This window comes from Nicotiana sylvestris, chromosome 1 (genome assembly GCF_000393655.2).
Source record: "Nicotiana sylvestris chromosome 1, ASM39365v2, whole genome shotgun sequence".
In the NCBI taxonomy this organism is placed as follows: Eukaryota; Viridiplantae; Streptophyta; class Magnoliopsida; order Solanales; family Solanaceae; genus Nicotiana; species Nicotiana sylvestris.
In genome coordinates, this window is record NC_091057.1 from 124,113,622 (window position 1) to 124,140,879 (window position 27,258).

Here is a 27,258-nt window from a genome sequence, read left to right on the forward strand (position 1 = left end):
AGAATGTTAAATGCCTCATTTTATCGATAAAGTAGACAAATCCCAAATCGACACTAAATAACAGGAAATAAAAGTCACTAGTGGCCATTGGCCTTATTACATTTTGTAAAGCGAAAAAGGAAAAACTCCTATCTACTTGATCCCAGAAGGACCTTCCTCAATTTGAATGCTCTCGTTGATCAAATCCTCCAGTTCACGTATGTTCACCAGTAAAAATGCCTTTGCCAGGTGTTCTCCTTCGTTTCCTTCAGCGTTCTGGCAGTCGGCGACTCTCTTCCTCACTTTTCCTTCCAATTCCAGCAGACTACATTCTAGATATTCTAACTTTTTGCTAACTTTGGCGGCCCTCTCTTTCCACTCATTGATTTAGTCATTTGATGGAAGACTCCTCCACCAGTCTAGCAAAAGTGAGGGTATGCTAACCATACCGAAGCTGGGGACCTCGTTCTTCATTTTCTGCAAAACAAAAGGGTTAAGACCATACCCCCATCGGACTTGACTATTTAATATCAACAATTAGCATAAAAGCATTTAGTTCTCCAAATAAATGCACAGAACGTGATAATGTCCGTTTGGGTTTTAGGGAAACCTAGTGGACTTTGGACAAGGCTATCTTAAAGAGTCATTATGCGGACAACATAACTGACTTGGCTAGGTTTTACCATGATGCATGCACAGTTAAACAGAGTAAGGTTTTTATAGGGCTTTAGGCTGGTACCCTTGAGCGGACAACTCGAGGGGGAAAGGCACGAAACCATTGACTACACCGTTGATCGACTGGTTTTACTGCAAGTACGCCTTTTCCGAATTTAGGGGGTGATAATATCGGAAGAGCACAACCACTCATTATAAGCGTTGCTATGGTATTTTGTTTGGCACGAGTGGAATATGATGTTGAGCATGATTATGCAACAATTAGAGCAGGTTGTCACGTATTTGCACGTTAGTAAAGTAGTAAATACAACAGTTTCATAATTTAAAGCAGTAGTAAAGGAAAGTAGTAAAGGAAAGAAACAAGAAGACAAGCCAGTTTGGCAATCGAAAAGAAAATTGAATGCTTGAAATAAATAATAGATAATTGCGCATAAAGAAGCATAAATTCACAATAATAGTCTGAAATGGTAAAAGCCTAAGAATCCAAAGCAGAGTCGCCATGCTGTCACGCCTCCTTTTTCTAGCAAAATCGGGTTTATGACATTTGGAGGGACAACTCATTCCCTTTAGGAACTGGGTTTGAAGAGTCGCCACCTAATGAGTAGGGTGCATTAGGATACCAAGAGAGATTGATTTGAATAACCAAAGATAGGGTAATGGCTTAAAATTATTCTAAGGGGAAGGTGTTAGGCACCCCTCAGAATCCACTAGTTTGGTTCCGGCCAGACAATTATTGTGAATTTGGGTTCAATTAACATATAAGAAAATAAGGCTCAAATAATAGGGGATTTAAATTTAAACACATAAGGGTTTGAAAGAACAATTAAAGGACGAGTTTTGAAAAGAAGTTTGCAAATAAAAGGGAAAGGGGTCCTAGGTTTATATTTAATATGGATCATCCCACATAATGTCCAGTAATCACTCCTCAATGAGGGGCTACACATGACATTATCGCGTGGTCATCATATCCATATCTACCCTTCCCACCCCGTTAAGGTATTTAAAGCACAGATTGGTCACGATTACTTATTGCATGCTATTACCCGTCCCATTCCTATCAGTCCCGGAGGCATTTAGGACTACTAATCCTAAAAAGGAGGGATATTAGGCTTATTTGTAGTTCCAAAGGTAAAAACTTTAAAACGACATACAAAACACGTATTGCAAATTGGGGGAAAGCACATAACAAGCAGAGGCTCAGATACACCTCCTTAAACAAAGAAGCACGTAATTAGCATGACTTACATATACTGTTTAGGTCTGATTATAAGTATTAAAGACGAAGGAGTTGAACATTGAGACATACTGGTTTATTTCATAACTCAGACAAGAAGTCCGAATCAGGCCTGCCTGCTGGTTGTAATAATTAAGAGAAACAAATTTAGTTTATAATTATTAACCTAAGGCTTGCTTAAGTGTTAGACAAGGATCCTATAGGCATGGTATCTACTGGATTCAGAAAGCGATGAAATAGTAAGGCCTGAAATAAACTGTTCGAATGCATACTTGTTAAACTTGATAAGTGAGGGATTCAAATTATTAAAAGAGAGGAAAGATTCAACGAATTGATCATAAGTTCTGCAACTGATAGTAACCATTATTACTGATTTTTTAGATCTATACTTGAGTGAGGCGGATCAAATTCAATTAGGAATTCCTATAATCAAGCTTTCTATGCGTTGCTAATTTTAAACATTGTAGACATGGTGTAAAAATGCAGAAACCTTATAGATACAATATCTAAATGCAGAAGACCTGTTTTAAACCTATAAGCATGGAATCTAGGTGCAATTGAATATGCATAATTAAACAGTCCTATAGTCATGATTTCTATATGAAGTTAAATTTGTAGAATTCAGAATGGACCTATAGGCATGATTTCTATATGCATTTGAATATGCAGAATTCAGAGTACCTATAGACATGGTTTCTATATGAAAGTTGGATATGTAGGGATATGGTAGTCCTATAGTCATGATTTCTACCCTTTGCATACATAGTTACCCAGCCTTTTTCACTAACCATCCCCAAGTGTTTATTACAAATTATTACAACCCAGAATAAATAAAAATACACCAGAAACAAAAATACAACCAGAGGAAGCCTGATTCTTGACTTCTTTTTTGAGTTATGAGATAGAGCAACTCAAGAGACCATTGATCCAAAGCCTTTCTCCTATTTGAGTGTGTCAAAGTTACCTATGAGCCTCAATGGGACTCCGGGCAATGCTTACACCCAAATGTATTATCAGAATGGGGATAAGTGTAGTGTGGAAGTGACAACCCTAAAGTGTCAAAGTTCAGAGGGAGCTTAACGAGTCCCAAGGCAAGGCTCACAAGAGGGGGGCAGAATTTAAGGACTAAGAAAGTGTGCAAGTGAAGAACATAATTCTAAAAGGGGGAAAGGAGAGGGAAGCAGCTACAAATAAGTACACAAAAAAGGGTTCAGAGGGAATAAGGAGGTTGTAAAGAGCCTATTGCTTAGGCAAGGTCATGCTTTAGGCATGCCCAGCAATGGAGGATGCTATCATACCTATAAGCCTGTCAGAACACACCCTATTAGAGGCTAGGATCCCAGGGGATCAAGTTTGATTCATGGGCAATAATTTGCAGTATTGCCATGTTTCAAACCATAGCATGAACACATAGGGGTATGGGTTTGGGATTCATAATAGAACAGGAAAGAAATTCAGTAAGCTAGAGTAAGTGTTGAACTATATGGAAACAACAGGCAGCCATGCAAGTAAAGGTAGTAAATAAATACATTGTTGTGATTGCTGGAAATCTTAATCAGAACATACCAGTTTAAAGAAGCAAATAGAGAAAAAAAGGCAGCAGAGCTTGTAAACAGGCCACAGTACAAGAAACAAGAGAGAATACTTTTGAGTGTAAGTGTGAGTTCTGAAAAAGCTACGAGTGTTGGTGTCTGTGTCAATGAAAGAGTCGGGTATTTATAGTATAAAAATAGGCAGAAAATAAGGTAAGGATTATAGTTAATAAATAATTAAGGAACTATGTGTCAATTAAAATCAAATTAGTATCAAAGACTTCCTTTAATTAAGGAATTAAATCAAATGGTAGCATGCAAGTGCTAAATAAGGAAAGAAATCACATAGGGCTAATATGACTAATAAGAAAGTATTTCCAACATAGTACAAGTACACAGTAGGTAATAGAGGCTAGATTCATCAGACTCTAATCAAGGAAAGGCCTGTAAGAATCCCATACCAATGTAATCAAGGTAAGGGGATCAAATCGACTTAAGTAGAAAAGGTAGGGGTCGAAGGTTTGAAGGAAAGTGTTCAAATAAATCCAAGAAGCAAGGAAATCAGAAAGAATCAATTAAAAGAGTGCAATCAAAATTACACAAAGAGATTTGAAATCAGTCCACAATCAAAGGTTATTTTGAGAGGGAAATTTAGCATATAAAGGAGCGCATAACATTAGGCATGCAAGGCTGAACTCATGGCAAAGAGAATAATCACACGACGTCACATAGGCCAGTTTCACCAACTTAGTAATAGAAAAGGGGAGAGTATTAGAAGCATGTAAAAGGGTCAAGTAGAAAGCTTTTCTAAAAACTGTAATCCAGTTCCAATGAGGACAGGAAATCGAAATCACATAAAGCACAGAAGTTGAAGCAGAGATTTTTGAAACTTAGTCGAACAACAAATGAAGCAACTTCAAAAACCCCAACAGGTCCAAAGAGATTGGGGTTCTGAAACCAAACAAGTTCAGAGATGAGGAACCAACAAATCATGTAGCGAATAGCCTTAAAGCTCGGATGAACCCCCAAAATCTAGGGTTTTTACCATTAATCGAGTATAGTGACGAAAGCAAGTAAATCAGGCAGAAATACTAACGAGATAAGTTCAGAAATCCCAAAAAGGGAAATAAGACTCTTAGCATGCATTTTCCAGTATAAGAACACATAAAGAGACACAGTAGAAGAAAATCATAAGAAACATAATAGAAGAACAACATAAGAAACGCAGTAGAACACGCTAAAAATCAGAGAAGGCTTCGAACTAACTTAACAAAACCCTAAATCGGAAAAGATAAAGGTTTTGAAGGTGAAGTTTTGAAAGAGACTTTGAGAAAACGTTTAAAAACTTAGAGAGAACACAGATCTACAACGGATATAAAAAAATCAGAAGAACCTCGAAGGTTAGGGTTTTAGAAGAAACCCAAATGGTGAGAAAGGCTTGGAAATCATCGATCTAAGTAGGAGAGGTCGAGATCAGGCTTGAATAGCCATAGCCGGCCGGAGCAAGGTCGAAGATGGCCGAAGACAGCCATAGCACTGAAAACATTCGAGGTTTGGACCAAATTTCTACAAGGTATGGCATTGAAGCCATGATAATCGAGCATATAAGAGTCGTATTAGGTAGGTATAGGCCTTTAATGGCTTTGAAAGCCATGGATTCAGACGATTTTCGGCTAGGGTTTGAGAGGGGAGTTGAGAGAGAACAGAGTGAGGAGGGAGTTTGAAGGCGGCTACGAGTGAGAAATGATTAGGTTTAGGGGTTATTTCGGTTAAAAAAGGAAGGGACGAATGTAAGCTGTTGATCTAAATGATCAATGGTTGGGATTAAAAGGGGGATCCGGGCGGGTTATTAAAAAGGGTCGTGGGTCGGGTAGTTTAGGAATTGGGATGGGTAATTGAACTTGAAATTGGGTTTAATTGGGTGCCAAATCTGGCTAAAATTGAAATGTAAATGGGCTGACATTTAAATAGTCATTTTCCCTTATTTATTTTATAGAAAATAGTAAAGTAGTTTCTGAAAATAAATTAAAGGTACTAAAATGACTAATAATACGTAATTATCAAATTAAAAAATACTGGAGTCAATTTTATAATTATGAAAATAATTAAATCTTAAAATAGGCTAATATTGCAATTATGCGCAATTTAGCTTTAAAAATACTAAATAAATTTGTAAAAATATGCAAAAATTATGCTAGCCATATTTTAATATAAATATAAGAATACAATAAATGAATCACCAAAAATAATAATTTTGGGGATAATTATTGGATTTTTCTTGATAATAATAGGGCAATAAATTGATTTAAAAATCCTTAAAAATTAAGGAAAAATAAGAAAACCTATGGACATACTTATATATGCATATACATGCTATTATAAAAGTATTTTGCATATTAAAAATATACAGAAAAAATTGGGTATCAACAATACATATTCAATTTTTCTGAAACGAAACACCTTTTGTGCAGTCAGTCAACTTTTCAGATCGACAAGACAACACACAAAATATAGTATTGTACTGCGCTATATATATTCAATTTTTCTGAAATGAAACAGCTTTTGCGCAGTCGGTCAGCTTTTTAGACCGACAAGATATTACACAAAATGTTGTATTGTACCGCGCTATACATATTCAATTTTTCTAAAACGAAATAGCAATGTCTTGATTTATCCTTTATTATCTTTTATTTTCATGTATGTTGCTTTAGTTATGGTTGTCGTGCTTTTATCTCTTCAAATATTATGTTATGAAATTTCAATCTTCAGATTGGTCTTCTTTACTAACAATAATAAGTTGAATGTTGGAACTACCATATCATCATCCCAATTCAAAAGGTCATGTTAAAAAATAAGATATAACAAGACAGTGGAACATAATTTTATTTGATAGATATTGCAACATAAACAAGTACAGACACTTATTACAAAAAATATTACGAAAACAAAACACTAGGTGTATCCTTGATAGTTGGGTACATTCGACGAACCTGCACCAGGAGCTGGATTACCACCGCCACCCACACCAGCTGAAGGATATTTATGACGGCCGTGTCCTGTTTTCTAGCATATGCCTCATTTACGCGCATAAACGGTATCACCAACATCCATTTGCTTCCGTATATGCGTTCTCTTTTGCACTTGTAGCTGGCGCAAATAGTCCTTGTTACACAACATTTTAAATGATTTCGGCGGCCAATAATGCTCAGCACCCAATGGATGCAACTGCCCACTATATGTGTTTACGTATGCAACAACACTGTATTGGCTATCAACATAGTTGGTTGCCCCTAAACCAACTTGTTGAAAGCACTTCATGGCATGTGCGCACGACATGTGGTAGATAGTCCATTTCCCACATGAACACAACCTGCTGGCTTCATTCACAGTGTGTAGATTATTCCTCCGGTGTCCGCGGATAGTGGTGCAAACTTCAAAAACACCCCGGTCGTGATCGTACTGTAAATATGAATGCTAATGTGCTCGCCTCCGGTATTTCTCATTCTTCTCATCGGTATTGGCATACATTGAACACCCCTGTCCATCAATTCCGATGCAGCTCTATGCCTTTCAATAAACCTCTGCGCAATCTTTTTGAATGTCATCCGGACCATGGAAGTGACAGACAATCCACATGCAAACTTCAATAAGACGTTGAATGACTCCGACACATTTGTAGTCAGGGCTCCCTATCGTCTGCCACCATCAGCATGCAATGTCCACTTGTGAAGCTCATGTCTCATCAACCAAGTATATGCTCGTGGATCTAACTGCCAGATCGCTTCCATACGCCTCGTGAATTTGCACTACTGGTGCTCAGTTGTAGCCATCCACATTAAATCATGCAAGGCCTTGTCATGATATTTCTTCTAGAAATTGGCCTTCAGGTGCCTCACATAGTAACGGTGGTATGCATAGGGTTCTGCCATTCAGACAAATGCCATACAGAACTTAAAATACTACCATGCCGATCAGATATTAGACAAATACCTGAACGCTGTGTGACAACGTGCTGCTTCAAGTGGTTCAAAAAAAGCATCCACGTCTCTTCGCTTTTATTGGCACAAATGGCAAATGCTAGTGGAAGTATTTGTCCGTTGGCATCTACTACAACTGCGATCAAAAGCTTAATATTATACTTTCCATAGACATAAGTACCGTCTATGGAAATTACCGGACGGCAATGCACAAAACCATCAATTGCTCGTTTAAATGACCAGAACACATAGTTGAAAATATATTCCGGTCTTTCCGGACTCCGCTCATGCCTCCATTCAACAACAATCATATCATATCACTAAAAAGCACGTTTCAGTGCGGCCATGTACCTAGGTAGAGATGAAAATGACTTATCCCAGTCACCATAAATAATTTCAAAAGCACGTTTGCGCTAGAGATATACCTTTCTTTTGGTTATAGTACACCCATATTCCTGGTGGACGGCTGTAATACATTCTTTGATTTTGAACCTAATGGACACTTCCAAGTATGGAATCAAGACAAGAGAAATCAAGTCTACATCTAAGTTGAAGTGATTCTCATTGAATGTGTCCATTTCACATCTGTGGGTGCTGATATATTTAACCACTTTCCACAACCCTGATTTCTTCTTGCTCGCACGCAACATCCAGTGACAACCCATAAAGTCTCTACGGCATACAACCTTGTATACCTATGGAGTTGACTCCCTTACCGTCATCTCACGGCACTCTCTTACGCTGTAGATTTTTACAGCCCTATTTAGGCGAGCTTTATCGGAAAAATACATTCCCTTTGCCAGCACTGTTGGTCTAGACTCATCCCACATTGCTGACCAAAATTCGTCAGCATCCCTTGTGAGGGCATCCACATTCGGCATACTTGGAAAATTATCAAGGTAGGGAATATTCAGCTCATAAAACGACACGTGGGACTCGTACACTTTTGGTCTAACGGGAGGTGGAGGAACATGCTCCCTCGTCAGCTCAAGTTCGACATTCACTTCCTCCTCATCATCACCCTTACCAGGGAAGGGTGTGTCATCTCCATACGCATTGGAATTGTTGTTATAATCACTATTATCTTCCTGACTCTACGCATCTGCCAAGTCACGAGTCAATACGTTATCTACGGGTGTGAGGTCAGGAACATCAAGTTGCTCGTTTTCACTGCACAAAAAGAACAAAATGATAAACTACTTAAATTGATAAATACTTTACATATAGCTATATCACTTCACTAACAAGTTGTACTGTGTTGACATTCCATAATGGACATTTTCTTGTTGGTGATGACTCCCGGATGGACCACCGTGATCCAACACGCCAGAACTACGCATATTCCAACTAGCGGCGGGGTCATAACTTGTAAAATGCATATCCGGACAGTACCCCCTATGAAAAATATGAGTGCTAATACAAATCCAATTCAACATAAAATAAACATCGCTAAAGCGTAGAAAAATTGAAGTTTACCAGTCGTCTTGTGGATTATGTAAAGTCGAAAAATTATTTCCTCACTGCTCATTCGCCGGTGGTGATAAGTTTAAATCAAGGCAAACTCTTTCATCAGGAATCTGTTCGGCAAAAACTGCTCCAGAATAACCACCCGATGACTGAGGGTTATCCCTGCTTTGCGCAATCTCATTATTGCCAACGTCTTCAGCCTTGACGTACATTTCCAACAATTTTATTACAATAAATTCCCTGCATTCATCCGGAATCCGCAATTTTTTTTTAAGAGTTTCATCATCTTCGATGTTAAACTCAGAATAATAAGTAAACCCCTGCGGAGTCACAGAATACAGAAATCTATCGGTTACTTTAAGGTTCATCGAACGTTTCCTCACACTCATTTTTTTACGTAACAACAATACCAATTTATCGTACTCCATTATAAGCGGCAATTTAACATGATACTGTGGAGATGAACTATACCTCACAGAGTTATTCTCCATTACAACCTCACCCCCAATATAATGAAACCCTTATTTTTGGCTCTTCAGACATTATAAAAAATGCTTGATAACAAGAAGAAAAGTTTGAAGGTAAGTTTTGAATGGATTTTCATAAAATCCTAACGCCTTTAAATAAGGCAAGTCCTAGCTCAGGGCCAGAATTTTTTGATGTAAAACGCGGTATAATATCGTGCTTTATATATTTGAATTATTGTTATGTCAGTTAACCGCATGACACTTATTGATGGGCCCAAAAAGAAGTAAAACGCGGTATTACACCGCGCTTTTCTATGTAAAATGCTGTATAATACCGCGCTTTATATATTTGAATTATTGTTAAATTGTGGGCCCAAAATAAAGTAAAACGCGGTATTATACCGCGCTTTACTTTAACGGCTAAAGCTCCGTTAAAGTAAAACGCGGTATTATATCGCATTTTATATAAAAAAGTAATTTTTTTTACACTGTAGAAATGTGTTTTGAGTCCAAAATATTGACATTTAAGTTTCGAACTCCCTCTTCAAAGTGTTAGTACAGTTATAGAGCAAATGTTGTAGAGAAAAAAAATTATTCTGTATTTTATACTACAGACAAGATGGGTGTCACACAATTTTTTTCTTCTCTCTCTGCTACAATATTCATTATTATGATTGTCATTCAATTTAATATCAAATGAAGCTTAGTTTCTTTGTTTACCCATTTTAAAAACCTAGTGAGCTCAAAGAAATACAATTGATTTGAGATTCTTCTAGTGAATCTGATTTTGAATTTGGAGTAAAAAAATCAAAATAGCGAGCTTTTCCTTTACTTTGTGTTGGGTTTCTACATTTTTTTTCCTATGTAGCAAAAAGGTTTCAGACGATGAAATCTGGCCATTGAATTATATAGGGGCACGTGGCTTCCATCTAAATGTGCATTGAGATTTACTGGAGCTCTATGTACTGGAGTTGATCTGGACCCCTTATCTTGAATTGGAGATCTATGGTTGAAGGAGGAATGTTCTTATCCATCTCATCAAATTTCTTAGTGGCCCTTTTTTGACTCGTTGAATATATGTACTTTACCAACTGAACCCATAACATTAATATATATATATATTATAAATTTTTAATATGCTATGAGTTTAGTAGTAAAAATATAAAAATTAAAATTCTGGATCCGTCCGGTGATACCTTCAAATTCATGGCCCTTATTGCAATTAGAAAAAATCTTTTACTTTATACTGAAGGCTTCTCTTTGCTTTGCGCAGTACTGGTAATCATTACAAAGTCCATGAGCCAAAAAGCTACTAATATTACACCGTTTTTCTAGTGATATGATATGGCTCCATTAATTAATCTTCAAAATTTGTGAGCTTGCAACATTCGTCAAGACCTGAATAAATAGAACTAGATATGTAATCTAGCACTACTACTTACCTATTCTCAATTTCTGCCGACAATGATACGTTGACATCGAACAAAATATTTTGAGGAAAAAAGTAAGCAAATAAATAAATGAGAGTCTATACAAACACGTGGACACCATATATATATATATATATATATATATATATATATGCAACTCTTAATTCCCTTGTGATCTTGTTGTACCTGCACTTTGCTTTTGATCATTTCTTTGTTTAAGTTTGCATTTTACTGTAATTACTTTTGATCGTGGGATTCAGTGGATAAATATGCTGAATAGACTATTTCTTCAAATAAGGGATTTGTTTTGTTATTGCAAAATCAACTCTAAGATCTTGTGTCAAATCAGTTGAAGAAAATTATGTTATAATTCATGAAACAAAACCCTAGCAACAAAAACAAGTTAGAACTTGCTAAAGTATTTCCCATCGGTTGAGTTAGATTCAAGGTCCATGAAGAATTTAGAACGATAAAAAAATTTATAATTTTAAAAAGTTACAGTTACTTTTAGAAAATTTCACAAATTCAATTTATTACAAACTTTTAACTTTTTATTTAATAGATACAATTTTTCGTATCTCACTTAAAACTAATCAGTCCCATTAAAATAGGAAGTCTAATTAAATTATGTGATTGTTGACAAAACAAGAGAGAAATTTTAGTTGTAGTTTGTAGCATGAAAATAGTGGGAGGAGGAGATACGAAGGCTAGGAAACCGAAATTTTTTAGGCAACAAGTAATTGTATTTAATGTTTATTTTAATCAATTACTTAGTTGTAGGGATATTCCCTTATTTTCAGGTGTTTATTTTTAGTTGGAGATAGTGTATTTTGAAATCAATTTATTTGTTGTAGAAAATGAAATTTGGTCTTAAAAGTTATGTAGTTGTGAAATTTTCCCTTTAATTATTATGGTATCAGAGTTATATATATATATATATATTTATTTTTGACTTATTCAATATTGGACTCGCATGTTATATTGTCCATGCTTCAGTTAGCTAGGCTTGTGCGTGCAGGAATATTAGAATCCCACATTGGTTGAGAGAACATACGATTGTCATTTTATATAATCGTCTGTGCTTCTCATATCATGATCTAATTTTTGAAGTTGAATGTATAAATCCAAGTTCCATTTTCCTATAGTGAAGGAGATTTTGATGAAAGAAGAGCGTAACTAGAGTGTTGTATTAATTACCCTAGCCCATTTTTAGGTCAAACTTGCATTATTTTGAAAGAAGAAAAGGAAGGAAATGTTAAAAGTCAAAAGAAGGGCTTGATGTCACTCAGTTTTTTCTTTTTGGTAAATAAAGACATTTATTTAAAATATAAAAACTTAGTAGTCATTACAACATGAGATTTATCTAAGCCACACAGTGCCTATCCTATCTCTATCAAAAACTGAAATAGCAAATACAGACGGATAATAATACAGCATTAAGTTAGCAAAAGAGTCCAAGCTGCATCCATTCTTGGCTAAGGTGTCCGCTACTCTATTAGCTTCTCTGAATGCATGCTTCAAGGGTGGCGTGCCCGCCTCAGATAATAGGAACCTGCAATCATCAATAATATTTTGATAAAGGCAATTATCATTGTTTATCAGGTTGATAAGTTGGCAGTCCGTTTCAATGACTAAAGGGGTTAGTCTCTTTTGGATGGCTAGTTTTAAGCCTTGTAATAGGGACATGGCTTCCATTTGGATATTCGTAGCGTAGACAAATCCTATATTGAATCCTAGTATCCAGTTTCCATTGCTATCTCTGAAAATCCCTCCTATACCCCCCTACCTGGGTTACCTAGGCATAATCCATCTATGTTTAGTTTGAAGGTTCCGATGTCACTCAGAATTTTACTACACTATTTGAATTAAGAGCAGGGATAAAAGATTGGAATTGCAACCAAGTTTTTTTTATAATCATGGTGTTCGCGCCAGCTTGCGCGCACCTCAACTAATTTTATTAAATATCTACTACCTTCCACCAGCAACAGGTATCAGGTAAAATTCTATCCGTCAAAGCTTAGATAGATGAAAAGAAATCGAATAATATTTTTTTCAACAAGAATTTAAACCCGAGACCTCATGAATCTTAACCTACTTTTTTTTTTATCACTAGACCATACCGTTGGTGCGATTACAACCAAGATTGCCATGGACAAACTGAGAAAGTGGCAAAATGTGGTGGATGAAAAGAAGAACTTGTGAGTGGAAGGAATTAAGGAAAACCCCAGAGTCCACATAAATCACTATCTATCATTTTGACTTTCCTTTTCTTTTTTAACCTTAAAGTTAAAAGGAACAACAAAATGTCAAAACCTATGCATTCAGTTCAACCTCTCCTTGTGTGTAGGTGGAACATCACTAATGTTATACTACTAAGTACGAAGAATATTTTCAGTGACATTCCATATTGCAGAAGATCCCACCAACTCCTTAATAAGCGGGAAGGTAAACAATATCTAAGGCTGAGAACTTGACATATCATGATAGCATTTTAGTTATATGTACTGATGTAAATATCTGTTTATTGTCGCGAACTAAAATTTACTAGTCGTGATGACACCTAACTTAACCTGCTAAGTAAGCCAACTATACTATCCAATTCAAATAATACTTAATAAGACAATTTATCAAAGGAAATTATATGAATCTTATACATTTTCCAAAGGACTAGTAGTACAAATCATGAGTTTCTAAGAATAGAATTTATAAGCTGGTATGAATAAGAATAAATACATCGTCTATTTGAAAAGTACATAAACAGAGTTTATAAATCTAAGGCTACCATGAACAAGAGACAGCTACAACAGGCACACAAGTACACCTTCAATGCTAGCTCCCGCCATGCACAACAACATCCGCATCCGAAATCTGAACGCAATGTGCAGGAAGTGTAGATGAGTACAACCGATCCTATGTACTCAATGAGTAACAAACCTAAACTTAGGTTGAAAGCAGCGACGAGCTGGAACATGGTCGGGTCCAACACCTGTAGCCAACAACAATTCATAACAATATAGAGCATATATATAAATATGGAAGTAACTCAACGATAAAATGCTAATTTTTTACAGTTTTCTGAAAATAGTTCCGCTTTTCAAGAATATCAGTGAAAATCCAATCCTTGACCGCAATCTTGGAAAAATACGAGATAGTTTGAAACTGCAATTTTTTCCCCAAAAATCCTTCCCATAATGAATAAGATGTTTTATTTTCTTTCCAAATGGCAAGCGTGAAATACCTCTATATGCTCACATATTAATGTGTGTAAAAAAAATCATGAACGACGTGATACCGTACAGTATGAGGAAGAATGCATCTCTATGCTTGTATGTCATGTATGCATGCCAATACCATGTATCCCAGAGATGAAACATGAACTCACACTCTTCACTCAAAATGCTCAACCACTCGGTATTGTATATGACTCATACGACCCAGGAAAGATCCATCTTGGAATATATATACATCACGAATCATCAGTCACTCAGTACCAAGGAAGGCTAATCCGGCCTCATGGAGAAGATCCATCTCCAGGTATATATAAATGCTCAATCACTCGGTACTGTATACGACCCATGCGGCCCAGGGAAGATCCATCCCGATATATATATATATATATATATATATATATATCACTGACTATCAGTAGTCAGTACCGAGGAAAGGCCAATCCAGCCCCATGGAGAAGATCCATCTCCAGGTCCAGGGAAGATCCGTCCCTCAATATAATCAACCGCGCTCACTGGGGATGTGTGCAGACTCCAGAGGGGCTCCTTTAGCCCAAACACTATCATAAATCAGAATAACCGCTGCGACGTGCAACCTGATCCTATAATTGTCACTCATAATCAGGCCCTCGGCCTCACTCAGTCATAAATCTCTCCAGTCTCACCCACGAGCTCACAATATCATGAAAACTGACACGGAATAATGATACGATGTATCAATAAGTAGCAACTGAGACTGAGATATGATATGAATGCATGAAAATGATTGAGTACGGAATATCAATGAAATCAATGAGATGATAGCAAGAAATGACTACTATGGGTCCCAACAATATCAATATAAAGCCTAAACATGATATCTAGCATGGTGTACAACTCAATTACTTTATAACATGGTGAAAACGCTGATATCAACAAAGTAGGGCCACTATACAATGCCATGAAGACAACGTAATTACCATTCACAGGGTGAACGTCCACACACCCATCACCTAGCATATGCGCCACCTAAACACCAATCACATAGCACATAGTTAAGAGTTTCATACCCTCAGCACTAAATTTAGAAAAGTTACTTATCTCAAACAAGCCAATTCCAATACCGAGCAAGCCAAGAGATGCTCCAAGAATGCCATCTCACGCGTAGCGACCTCCAAACGGCTTAAAACTAGACAAAAGCAACTCAAATATATCAGATAAAGCCTTAGGAAGCAATTACAAATAATAAAGATCGAATCCTAAATCAAATCCCAAATCCGGCCAAAAATCACACCCGGACCTGTACCTCGAAACCCAATAAAACTCACAAAATCCGATAACTCATTCAGTTACGAGTCCAACCATACTAGTTTCACTCAAATCCGACTCTAAATCGGTGTTCAAAACTCAAAAATTTATATTATTAAACTTTAGGCCAAAACCTCCCAATTTTCATCTCAAAATATTAATTAAATGATGAACAACGATATACTCATATATATTAACCAAATCTGAGTTAGAATCACTTACCCCGATAATTTTCTTGAAAACACACACAAAAAGCCGTCATAGACCGAGCTCCCAAAGTTTAAAATGCAAAATAAAACCCCAACCCTCGTTTATATAGTACATCCTCTGACCTCCCAACACATTTCCAAGTGCGGTCGCACAAAAATTGTGCGGCCGCATCTCACAGCCTCTCCACTACCAGGCTTAAGTAAATTGACCATAACTTTCTCTATTAATGTCCAAATCCTTTTTGGAAACTGGGCACGAAGGACTACAACTTTATTTTTTAATCAACACCAAATTTCTTGTGGATCAAAAGATATAAGCTTCCGAAGTCGGACCAACGAACCTGCAAAACACCCTAAGTGCGCTCCCAGACAAAATTGTGCGGTCCACACTTTTCCTCTGCGGTCTGCAAATTTTCGTCTGCTGCAACACTTTTTCATCTACTACAACACTAAAAAATGTGCCTTAGCACATGGAATTGTGTGGTTTCCACTTCCAATGTTTTGGAACAACATCAGAGTACCGAAATGTCCGGACTTGCTCAAAACTCACCCCAAAATTCACCAAAGAGGCCCCCAGGACCTCAACCAAAGATACCATCAAGTCCTAAAACACCATACGTACTTGGTCGAACCCTCAAATAAACATGAATTAAACACGTATTCAAGCCTAATGAACTTTGAAATTTACAACTTCTACAAACAACGTCAAAACCTATCAATTCACGTCTGATTGACCTCAAATTTTGTACACAAGTCATAAATGACACCAAAAACCTACTCCAACTTCCGAAAATCCAATTCGAGATCAAATACTAAAAAGTCAAACTTAAAGCTTCTAGCTTTCAAATTTAAAGCTTCTAGCTGAGAATCATTCTTCCAAATCAATTTCGAATAACCTGAAAACCAAAACCGACGATTCACATAAGTCATAATACATCATACGGGGCTATTCATGCGATCAAACAGCCGAGCGAAGTGCACATGCTCAAAACGACTGATCGGGTCGTTACATTTATACTATTATTTGTGAATAATTATTATTTTTATCAGATTATCACTTAATGGCTTAATGCTTATGCATATAATAAATTAATAAGTGACCTAATTATATAAATATTTTTGCACACTAGCTGAACTTACACTCATTATCATATATATGGCAATTCGATTCATAGAGTTAATTTGATTAAAGATAATAAATCCAAGTTAAAAAGAGCGCTCATAGACTAGATTTTTAAGATATAATTGGCTGAATAAGAAGCAACTAACACTACAAATTTGATATCAAAGATGGATTAAATTTAATGATAATGGAGCTTAGGGGTTACTATTATTTTTTAGTTTGTTAGTTAATTTGTTTAAAAAGTTCATAGATTTTATTAAAACAAATATATAAGAAAGTCACGCCGACTTCTTGGAGGCATGGCGTATAAAAAATTATACGTAGAACATTTTCTAGACATGTCACGTGTAGCATTAATCCAAACTCTAGTCAGCCTTTTCACTCTTTAACATTAATGGAAACTTAGCAAAGCAAAGTAAGCACTTCACTTATATGAGATTGGTAAAAAGTAGAACCATTGTATCAAGCAAGATCCATAAGATCTGGACAACCTTTTATGAGAAGAAGACCTAATTGAGAATGATCTTGACCAAAAATTATAGTATGTACTATGAATTATTTTGAATGAGAATATCTTTATTTCAATATGCATGTGGACAATCCTATTTCTACAGTTTATTAGTACTATATAAAGGTGGCTAGATACTTCCTCTCAAACAACCAATTAATAAAAAAGCTTGGATAAGAATACTCTACGTCGACAAAGGCACTAAATTGCACTAATAATATGCAATCGATAGCCCGATAAGACACCTACAAAACAAGGATGACATGAATCAAAATTGACCTATTTTTCTTCTCAAGCTTTTCCTTGTATGTATAGTCAAAATCACTCTCCTAATTTCCTCGTACTAAAGTTTTCTAGTACCATTTATATATAAAAGCGTAGTCCGAATTTTAACTTTATATAGTCTGAGGTATTATAAATTATTATTATTATTGTTGTTGTTGTTGCAAAAATCCAACTTCACCTCACTACTTTCAACCGTTGTACACATATTAAATTTCAAACTCAGTTATTAGTGCTTCACCTCACTACTTTAAACCATATAACAATTAATGTGATCCAAATTTTTCACAAATGGAATGATAACTTTAAGTACTAATAACTGAGTTTAAAATTTAATATGTGTACATATTTAATAAATTTCTTCATACAAATTTAAATATATTATTTAAATAAAAATTACTACGTTTAACCAAACTCGTATCTAGACTTCTACCTTCGCCGCTGCCGATATATTATGCCCATGAAAATGAAAGTTCAAAGCAAAATGGCTAACAGTTTTCTAGAAAGAAGGATCGTTTACATAGTGACAATAATCAGTACTTATACAAGTGATCTGAACTCCATTTGTATATGTTCCCACAGCCTTTCAGTAAATCTCACGAAATAAATGAACTAAGATTGAATGTACTCTTTTGGTTTATGTAAATGTGGAGATTATTTTACCTTTTTCTTTTTAGTTTAGCCGTTGTGGATGTTATCCTAGAAAAGAATATCGATTTACATATAATTAATCCCTAAATTCCTCATTGCAAGGTGTGTACGGGTAAAATCGGGGTAATATTACCCCCCCCCCCCAATTCCCTAATAAAGAGACAAGAGGGAAGCACGGTCCAATGCGACCTCGAGCGAGGCCAAAGGGCCCCTTGTGTCAGAGCTCGGGAGGTGTCACGACCCAATTTTCTACTATAAGTCATGATGGCGCCCAACGCCGCCGTTAGACAAGCCAACTATGAACTATCAATTCAATTATTTTTAAAAATTACAAGTCTTATTGAGTAAATGATTCAATGCATTTAAAAATCATGAATACTTAAAATATTAGTAAGATATAAAATAAAAGATGACAATATCAATCCGAACCATAAACATCCACTAGAGTATGCCAAAAAATCGGTATCACAAGTGCATGAACATTTACTAAGGAGTACAATCATAATACAATATCTGTCTGGAATGTAAATAAGACAGGATAAAGTAAATAGTACGATGGAGACTCTGTGAGCTGCAATACGTAGCCTGGAATGCAGCGCACCATAAAGTCTTCTCAGCAGCTGCGTCTACGTGCCAAGATAAAAGCCATAACTTTTTGTACAAAATTTCAAATGATAAAACATTTGATTTTCTGAAAATTAGATTCGAAAGGCTACAACTTTTAGTTTGGATCACCTCCAAATTCCTTATAAATTGCAAGATCTGAGCTCCCGAAGTCAGACGACTGTCAACAGAAATTCTTTTTATGCGATCGCAATTCACAAGGCTTGGATCGCACTTTATTATTCGCGATCGCGGCCTAGACCTCCGCGATCGCATAGCACACATCCGACACCAATTATCAGCAATTCCAAAAGGCCTAAAAGTGGTCCGAAACCACCCCAAAATTCACCCGAGGTCCAAGGAATCCCGTTCAATCATTCTAACAAGTTTATATACCCTATGTAAACTTGTCTGAAGGTTCGGAACATAAATTACAACATCGAAACCAAGAATTAAGGATCAAACTCAATTTCTTAAACTCTCTTAACTTTCAAACATTCATCCTTCGTTGAACGCATCCGAATCACACGTAAACATTTCTGAATGACGCTAAATTTTACGTACAGGTCACAAATCACAATACGAACCTATTCCAAGGCTCGGAATCCCAAACGGACATCAAGAACACCAAAGTCTACTTCAACTCAAATTTAGAAAATTCTAAAACCTTCAAAATGCCAACTTGCCACAATCAATGCTGAAATGCTCTCGGACCATCCGATACTTAACCCGAACATATACTCAAGTCCAAATTCATCCTACGAACCTATTGAAACCTACAAATCTCGATTCCGAGGTCGTTTACTCAAAAGTTAAACCTTGGTCAACTCTTTCAAATGAAAATTTCCAAATTGAGAATTTTCCTTCCAAATCAACTCTGAACTTCCCGAAATTCAAATTCGACTATACGTAAATTCATAATACATAAAGCAAAGCTACTTAAGGTTTCAAACTACCGAACGATACGCTAGAGCTCAAAACGAGTGGTTGGGTCGTTACAGGAGGGATGAATGATGTATCTGGGATCAGACACGGTTAAATAAGGGATCCGGGCCAAGTACAGTTTTGAGACCATAGGAAAGAGTAAATGGTTAAGCATGACGAGTAGGGAGCTATAATGTTCGCCTCAACCAAATATTACGGCGCATACTTGCCGATATCAACTGTTGATCAACATTTACCGAAAAAAGAAGATTTTTACCTTATTTAGACTTGTACTAGGATTGAAATTTTCCTACTATATAAAGGAGATAATTTATTCATTCCAACATACTGTTAACACACATACCAAAACAATAATAGTTCATTTTGTCTTCTAGTTATTATTCAAAGCGTTTTTTAGTTATTCTTTTTTTAATCACAACCCGAGCCCATATCGAGGGTTCGATCGAGGATGGATTTAAGTGTTCAACTTAAGACATGGCTTGACTGTTCCATTGCGATTAGTTTGATTGTTTATTCTCTCTTTAATTTAATTATTTGTTGTTCTCGGATCATTCGTATTGAATTAAATTACGTATCCTTTAAACCGTGTACTAATTCAATTGTTACTCATTTTGAAGGGTAAACAATTTGGCGCCCACCATGGGGCTAAGGATAATAGTGTTAATTGGTACAAATCTCCATAACACATCCTGTTTTACACTTGTTCTTTGAAGTTTGATTTCAGGTTAACCTAAGCATGTCAAATTCTCAGTGTGCTCACTTGAAAGTTGACGCCAAGTCATGCCACCACGATGAAAATAATGTGGTACCTAGCAATAATGTGTCCCATGTTGATCCCAATGGTGTCCCAGTCATCGACCCGATCGATGCTAACTTACAGGTTGCCATAAACATTAATTTGCCAACGGACCCCGAAAACAGTATTCGTGGGGCGCGCCATCGGCTCAAAAAGCGTCCGAAGGTGAAGGCGATGTGATTAGCTTGCAGTTGATTTTCGAAATGTTTCAAGCTCCGCAAGCGGCAATAGCGCAGTTGTAGACCCAAAGTCATGTCACTTACAAGATCGAGCCCCAGCGGATCAAGGAAAATGCTTGAAGGGATGAAAGTTTCCGTGGTAAAGTCTTTCGAGAAAAAGATAGAGGCTAACGACAAGAAGGTGAAAAATTATAACTTTTAGGTCGATAAGATCCCGGAAGCACCCCCGAAATTGAAGGGCCCGAACTCCAAAAAATTCATTCAGAAGCCTTTCCTTGCGAGCGAGGCATCAAAGCGATACCGAAGAGGTTTCGAATGCCCGGCATCCCCAAGTATAATGGGACCACAGATCCAAACGAGCAAATAACCTCCTATACATGCGCAATCAAGGTAAATGACCTGTAATATGATGAGATCGAGTCGGTGTTGTTGAATTTTTTTAGAGAAACCTTGTCTAAGGGAGCAATGATATGGTATCATAATTTGCCTCCAAATTCTATTGATTCGTTTGCTATGCTTGCATATGCTTTCGTAAAGGCCAATGCCGGTGCCATCAAGGTCGAGACGAGGAAGTCACACATTTTCAAAGTCAAGCAAAGGGATAACGAGATTCTTTGGGAGTTTGTATTGAGGTTCCATATGGAACGAATGGACCTGCCCCCGGTTGCAGATGATTGGGCCGTTCAGGAATTTACTCAAGGGCTCAACCCCTAAAGTTCCATGGCTTCTCAACAATTGAAGCAAGACTTGGTGGAGTACCCAACAATCACCTGGGCCGATGTTTAACAGGTATCAATCGAAGATCAGAGTCGAGGACGACCAACTAGGCCCCCATTCGGTATTAGTCTACCCTAACAGAGTAAATGATAGGTCTAAAAGAATCATCGACTAAGAATTGAGGCTAGTTTGAGGTTGATACCAGCCGTATGGTGCGGATTAGAGGGGAAACATATTCGGTCAACACCCGACGAAGAACAACAAGAGAAATGATCAAGGACCGAGCAACTGAGGCCTGATGAGCAAAAGTAGTTTTGACAGGTCACTCAGAGGTAGAGAAGCGTCGAGATTATCAGAGTGGAATTTCAACGTAGACGCTGAAGGTATAGTCTCGACCATAGAACACATCAAATAAACCAAGTGGCTTAGACCATTTCAGTCCGATCCCAGGCTAGAGGGATCATAACTTGGTGTGTAAGTACCATATTACTCACTGTCATAGGACCGAAGATTTTCAACAGCTAAGGGGAGAAGTATCTTGGTTATTCAACACTATGCACCTTCGAGAATTCCTGAGCGAATGGGCCAAAAATCATTTCAGAAATAGGGACGCCAAAAAACATGTCGAACAAGAGGAGCCATAGCATGTTGTCATGACCCAAGTTCGCCCTCCGTGAACTGTTGTGATGGAACCTAGTCGCTACGACTAGGTAAGCCTAACAAATTGCATAAAAAGGAAACAAAAGATGAAACTAGCAAAAACTGCTGATAAAACATAATAAAAACATTTAAGATGTCGCTCGACATATACAAATACACACTCTCAAAATTGAATCAACTCCCAAAACCCGGAATCTCATAAAATCACAAGCTGTAGATACTACATAGTGTTCTAACTCCAGAATATCTAATCAAAGAAAGTACAGAAGGTTAATAGCTAAAGGAGAGAATAGAGAGGGACTCATCGGTCTGCGGACGCGGCAGATATACCTCGAAGTCTCAGAAGATCACCTCGCCTCACTAAAAGTATGGTTGAGCCAAAGAACCTGGATCTGCACATGAAAAACATGTGCAGGAAAGAGCATGAGTACACCACACCGGTACCCAGTAAGTGCCAAGCCTAACCTCGGTTGAGTAGTGACGAGGAAGGTCAGGTCCCTACTGGTTATATATATATATATATATATATATATATATATACAAACGAGGTAAAATAGTATGAAGTGTGACACTATAATTAAAGATATTAACAGTTGATAAAGAGTAAAATCACAGACAGAATATACTCAGTACACAGAGATAGCAACAGGGGATATCCCAGGTTATCGTCCCGTAGTCCCAAATATAAATGTACAGAGGATCTTCCGGGATATCATCCTGTAGTCCAAATCATAAATGTGCAGGGGAAACTCCTGGAATAACAATTCGTAGTCCTAAAGTAAATATCCAATATAGGGGAATCTCCCGGGTGTCATCTCGTAGTCCCAAACATAAAAGTGCATGGGGATCTCCCGGAATACCAATCCTTAGTCCCAAAATAAACATGCAGGGGGATCTCCCGGGAAATCGTCCTGTAGTCCCAAAATAAATGCACAACAGCCTCAAGGAAGAATTTACAATTCTATTCAAGAATAAACGGGAATTCTACTCTAAACATGCTGCACAGAATACAAGTAGGCAGTTAAAGCAGGTAAGACAATTAAATCACATAAGCATGCTTTTTCTAAACTAAACAAGAGGCTTCAAGTACAAGTATTGTTTAATTACAACAAAACATAAATATTTACTTAATGAAAATGGGGTGTTTCAACAATTAGCACATGTACGCACTCGTCACCTCACGTACACGATACTCATATAACAACAGTACCAAATCCTAAGGGGAGTTCCCCCCACAAGGTTAGACAAGCCACTTACCTCGAACCATCTCAAATCAACTCGAAATCACGTTCTTACCACGAGTACCCAACTCCAAATGGCTCAAATCTATTCAAATTAGTTGCATAATGTAAATGTAACTTCAAGTAACTAATTTAACTAATTAATTCGAAGCTAACACGCAAAATTAAGAAAATTGCCCCGAAACGTCCCCCGGGCCCACACCTCGGAATCGAGTAAAATTTAAAAATTCTGAACACCCGATCACTTACGAGCACACTTGAACAAAAATCATCAAAATCCGACGTCAAAATCCCCCAAATTCCTTAATTAGAACAGGAAAACAACACTAGATTGTAGTTCTAAGATCAAAATCAAGATAGAAATCCTTACCCAATGATTCTCATTTAAAAACCCTTGAAAAATCGTCTCCCACCGAGCTCTAATTCGATTTTTGAGTTATGAAGACTCAAACCCTTGAATTTTCTATATCTGCCCAGCGATTTTCACTTCTGCAGTCATGCGACCGCACCTGCAGTCCCGCTTCTACGTCTGGGGACCCGCACATGCGAGTTTTCATTAAACGACCATAACTCGCACCTGCACTGCTCCGCAGATGCGGTTCGCTTATGCTGTCGAACAATCGCATGTGCGGTCACTGGCCAACAGTGCCAAAATTGCACATGCGACTCACTCCATCGCATCTGCGGGCTCCTTACCGCAGGTGCGAAAATACCAGAAGCAACAACCTTCAGATTTTGCCTAAGTCCAAAATCACCTCCGTTAAGCATCCGAAACTCACACGAGGCCTGTGGGACCTCAACAAAACATACCAACCATTCCTAAAACATCATGCAGACTCATTCCAACCCTCAAATCACATCAAAAAATGCCAAAACCACGAATCACCCTCCAATCCAAACCTAAAGAACTTGAAACTTCAAGAAAACTACAACCGTTGCCGAAACCAACCAAGCCAAGTCCGATTGACCCCAAATTTTGCACACAAGTCACATTCAACACTACAGAGCTATTCCAACTTCCGGAATAGAATTCCGATCCCAATATCAAAATCTCACTATCGATATGGAAACTTCAAAAATTTAAATTTCGTCATTTGAAGCCTAAATAAGCTTCGGACCTCCAAAACACACTCCCAACACACCCCTAAGCCCGAAATCACCCAACGGAGCTAACAAAACCGACGTAATTCCATTCTGAGGCTGTCTTCGCACAGCTTCCACTATGGCCCAAATTCTAAAGCTTAAACTCTTATTTGGGGACTAAGTGTCCCAAAACACTCCGAAACTCAAAACGACTCCTCCCAGCAACACACAATAGCAGAAACAAACACGGAAAAAGCAGTTAATAGGGGATCAGGGCACTAATTCTTAAAATGTCTGGCTGGGTCGTTACACATGTGATCAATATGATCATCGGGCTAGTGAATGGCCCCCAAGGCTAATGATAAAATACACCAAAGTTTCCATCACAAGGGAAAAATGCACCCGGGACTATATCTCGAAAAGGACCATCTCGTTCACTAGCGAAGATGCCGAGGGCATCATCAAGATTCACAACGATGCACTATAATTTTTGTACTTATCAATAAATCTCGAGTTAAATGTGTATTGATTGATCCAGGTAGCTCGGCGAACATCATACGGTGGAGTGTCGTAGAACAATTGGCATTGTTGGACCAAATTGTACCCATAGTCCAGGCGATAAACGAACTCAATATGGCTTACGAGACAACGAAGGGTGAGATAACTTTACTAGTAAAAACTATCGGGACCATCTAGGAAACAATTTGTTTTACATGATCGAGGGGGATGTAAGGTACAACGTGATGTTTTAAGCGTCAATACCACATAGGGGGGGTGATTTGTGTGGTACCTAATTTTTGCTTAACTGAACTATAGAAGAACTTGGTTCTTCTCGTTGTTCCAACTACTACTGTTTGTGGAATAATAAATACAGAAAATAAGGAACATAGAGATTTTTACGTGGAAAACGCCTGGCTCAAAAGGTGAAAAAACCACGACCTACTACTCAGTAGGATTTTCCCAAACTTCCACTAAAATCACAGAGCCAAAATAGCATTTACAAAAACTCTTAGTAAACCTAAGGATTAACTCTAATCCCGTTGTGGTACACAACCTCAACTGTTGCGACAACTTCAAAGTAGCTATAACTCGAACACTCTAGGTACCTAATACAATTGCTTCTATGAAAGCTAAAAGGTACAATTTTAAACCACCTACTACAATTTAACTAGAATAAAAGATAGACACAATCGAACTGGTTCTTCTATCTTGTTCAAGTAGCTTCAGGAGTGCACACTCAAATCACACATAAATTGCTTGCAAAATCGCCTTGCTCTTTTACTCTCAATTTAGTTTAACTTCTAAATATGTGCATTCCCTGTAAAAGAGAACAACACTTACATTTAATAGGTTAGTAATCAAAGTTTTATTGGGACTTAATTGCTACTCTTCTATCGTGGAAGAGTTCATGATGATCTCAAACTCTAACACTATCTTCATCCTAGATTGTGTTCTCTTCATATAAGGAGACTTTCTCTCCTTATCCAATATGCAATCTTTTCGATCAGATCAGGAGATATTGCTTCTTGATCAGTAGAACTTATCTCCTTCACGTGCAACTCACATGTATAGGTTGATCATGACTGTTGCTTCACAAGATGGACCTGGTCCATGACTGAGTTCTTTTGTCAATCTTCAAAACTTCACCTGTTCTTGGGCCAACAAATTCCCCTTTTTGATGATGACAAACTCTATGCTTTTTACTGATTTGGAACCTGTAAGAACTCAGCTTAACCATCAATACTAAACTTAGAAAATTCACTTATCATCAAGGGCTAGGTTAATTAGGTTATAAATATCACTTATTTCAAATATGTAAAGCACAATGTCTTTTCCCCCTTTTGGCGTCATCGAAAAGTTGCATACAAAGTGTGATTCCCAGATTTTAATAAATACTCATGGCCTCTAGGGTAACTGCAAGTGCAATCATGGAGCAATCATTAGTAATCAAGCAAACATATTTAAACTATCAAGGACAGATTAATCATTGAACAAGATCAAAACAGTAGTTATCATTGACAGAGATTTGTTGCCACCAACAATTCACAAAAAGAAAGAAAAACATTCAAACCATGAGCAAAAACAAAAGATAGAAAAATCCCTAATCTGGGTCACTGAGGTACTAAACAAGTTCAGGAGACAAAAGCTAGGAGTCCTAAGGCTTGGAGGAACTAGAGGGTTGGGTTTGGGTTTGGGTTTGGAGAAGATTCAACATGTTGTGAAGAATTCCATCATTCTTCTCCTTTTTTTGGCAAGCTCAGTAATGAGACCATCCCTCTCAGATTCCACTTCAATCTCACAAGCCTTGAGCCTAGCTATTTCAACATCCTTGGCTGCACATTCCTGAACTAGAGTCCTAACTTTACTGTTGATGGGTGCCTTATGGGATGAATCAGGTTCATCCCATAATGGCATTGATTGCATAGTCACAAGCAAGAAGAGTATTGATGCCAAAGTGATCCTTGCTCGAGGCCATTTCCCATTTATTCAGAGGCACATTGAGCTTGTCCAGAACTGTGGTTAGAATAAATCCATAGGGAGTAGCATGAGCCTTGGAGCCATTTATGACCCTATCTAGCAGCTTGATAATGAAGGCATGCCAATTGATTTGCTTTCCTCTCTCCAGGCACTCCATAAGAACTAGATCCATGTAATTTTCAATGCGCCTTCTCTCCTGTCTAGGCAATAAACACTTGTTGACAAATTCAAACAAGACCTTATGCTCAGGCCTCATTTTACTTTTTTGCACAACCCTGGCTTCATTTACATCTTCTGTATCACGAAACTTGCTGGTGATTGCAAGAGCAGTAGGGAGGGAGTCCAGGCAGGGCCACCTTTGCCTTGTATAGTTATCAAACCCTTCAGAGGATATGTCCAGGATCTCTCCCAGTTTCTTTGCATCAAACTACACTTGAACTCCTTTCACCAGGCTACTAACATTGCCATCCTTAACCGCAACATTTGCCATACATTCAATTAGCTCATT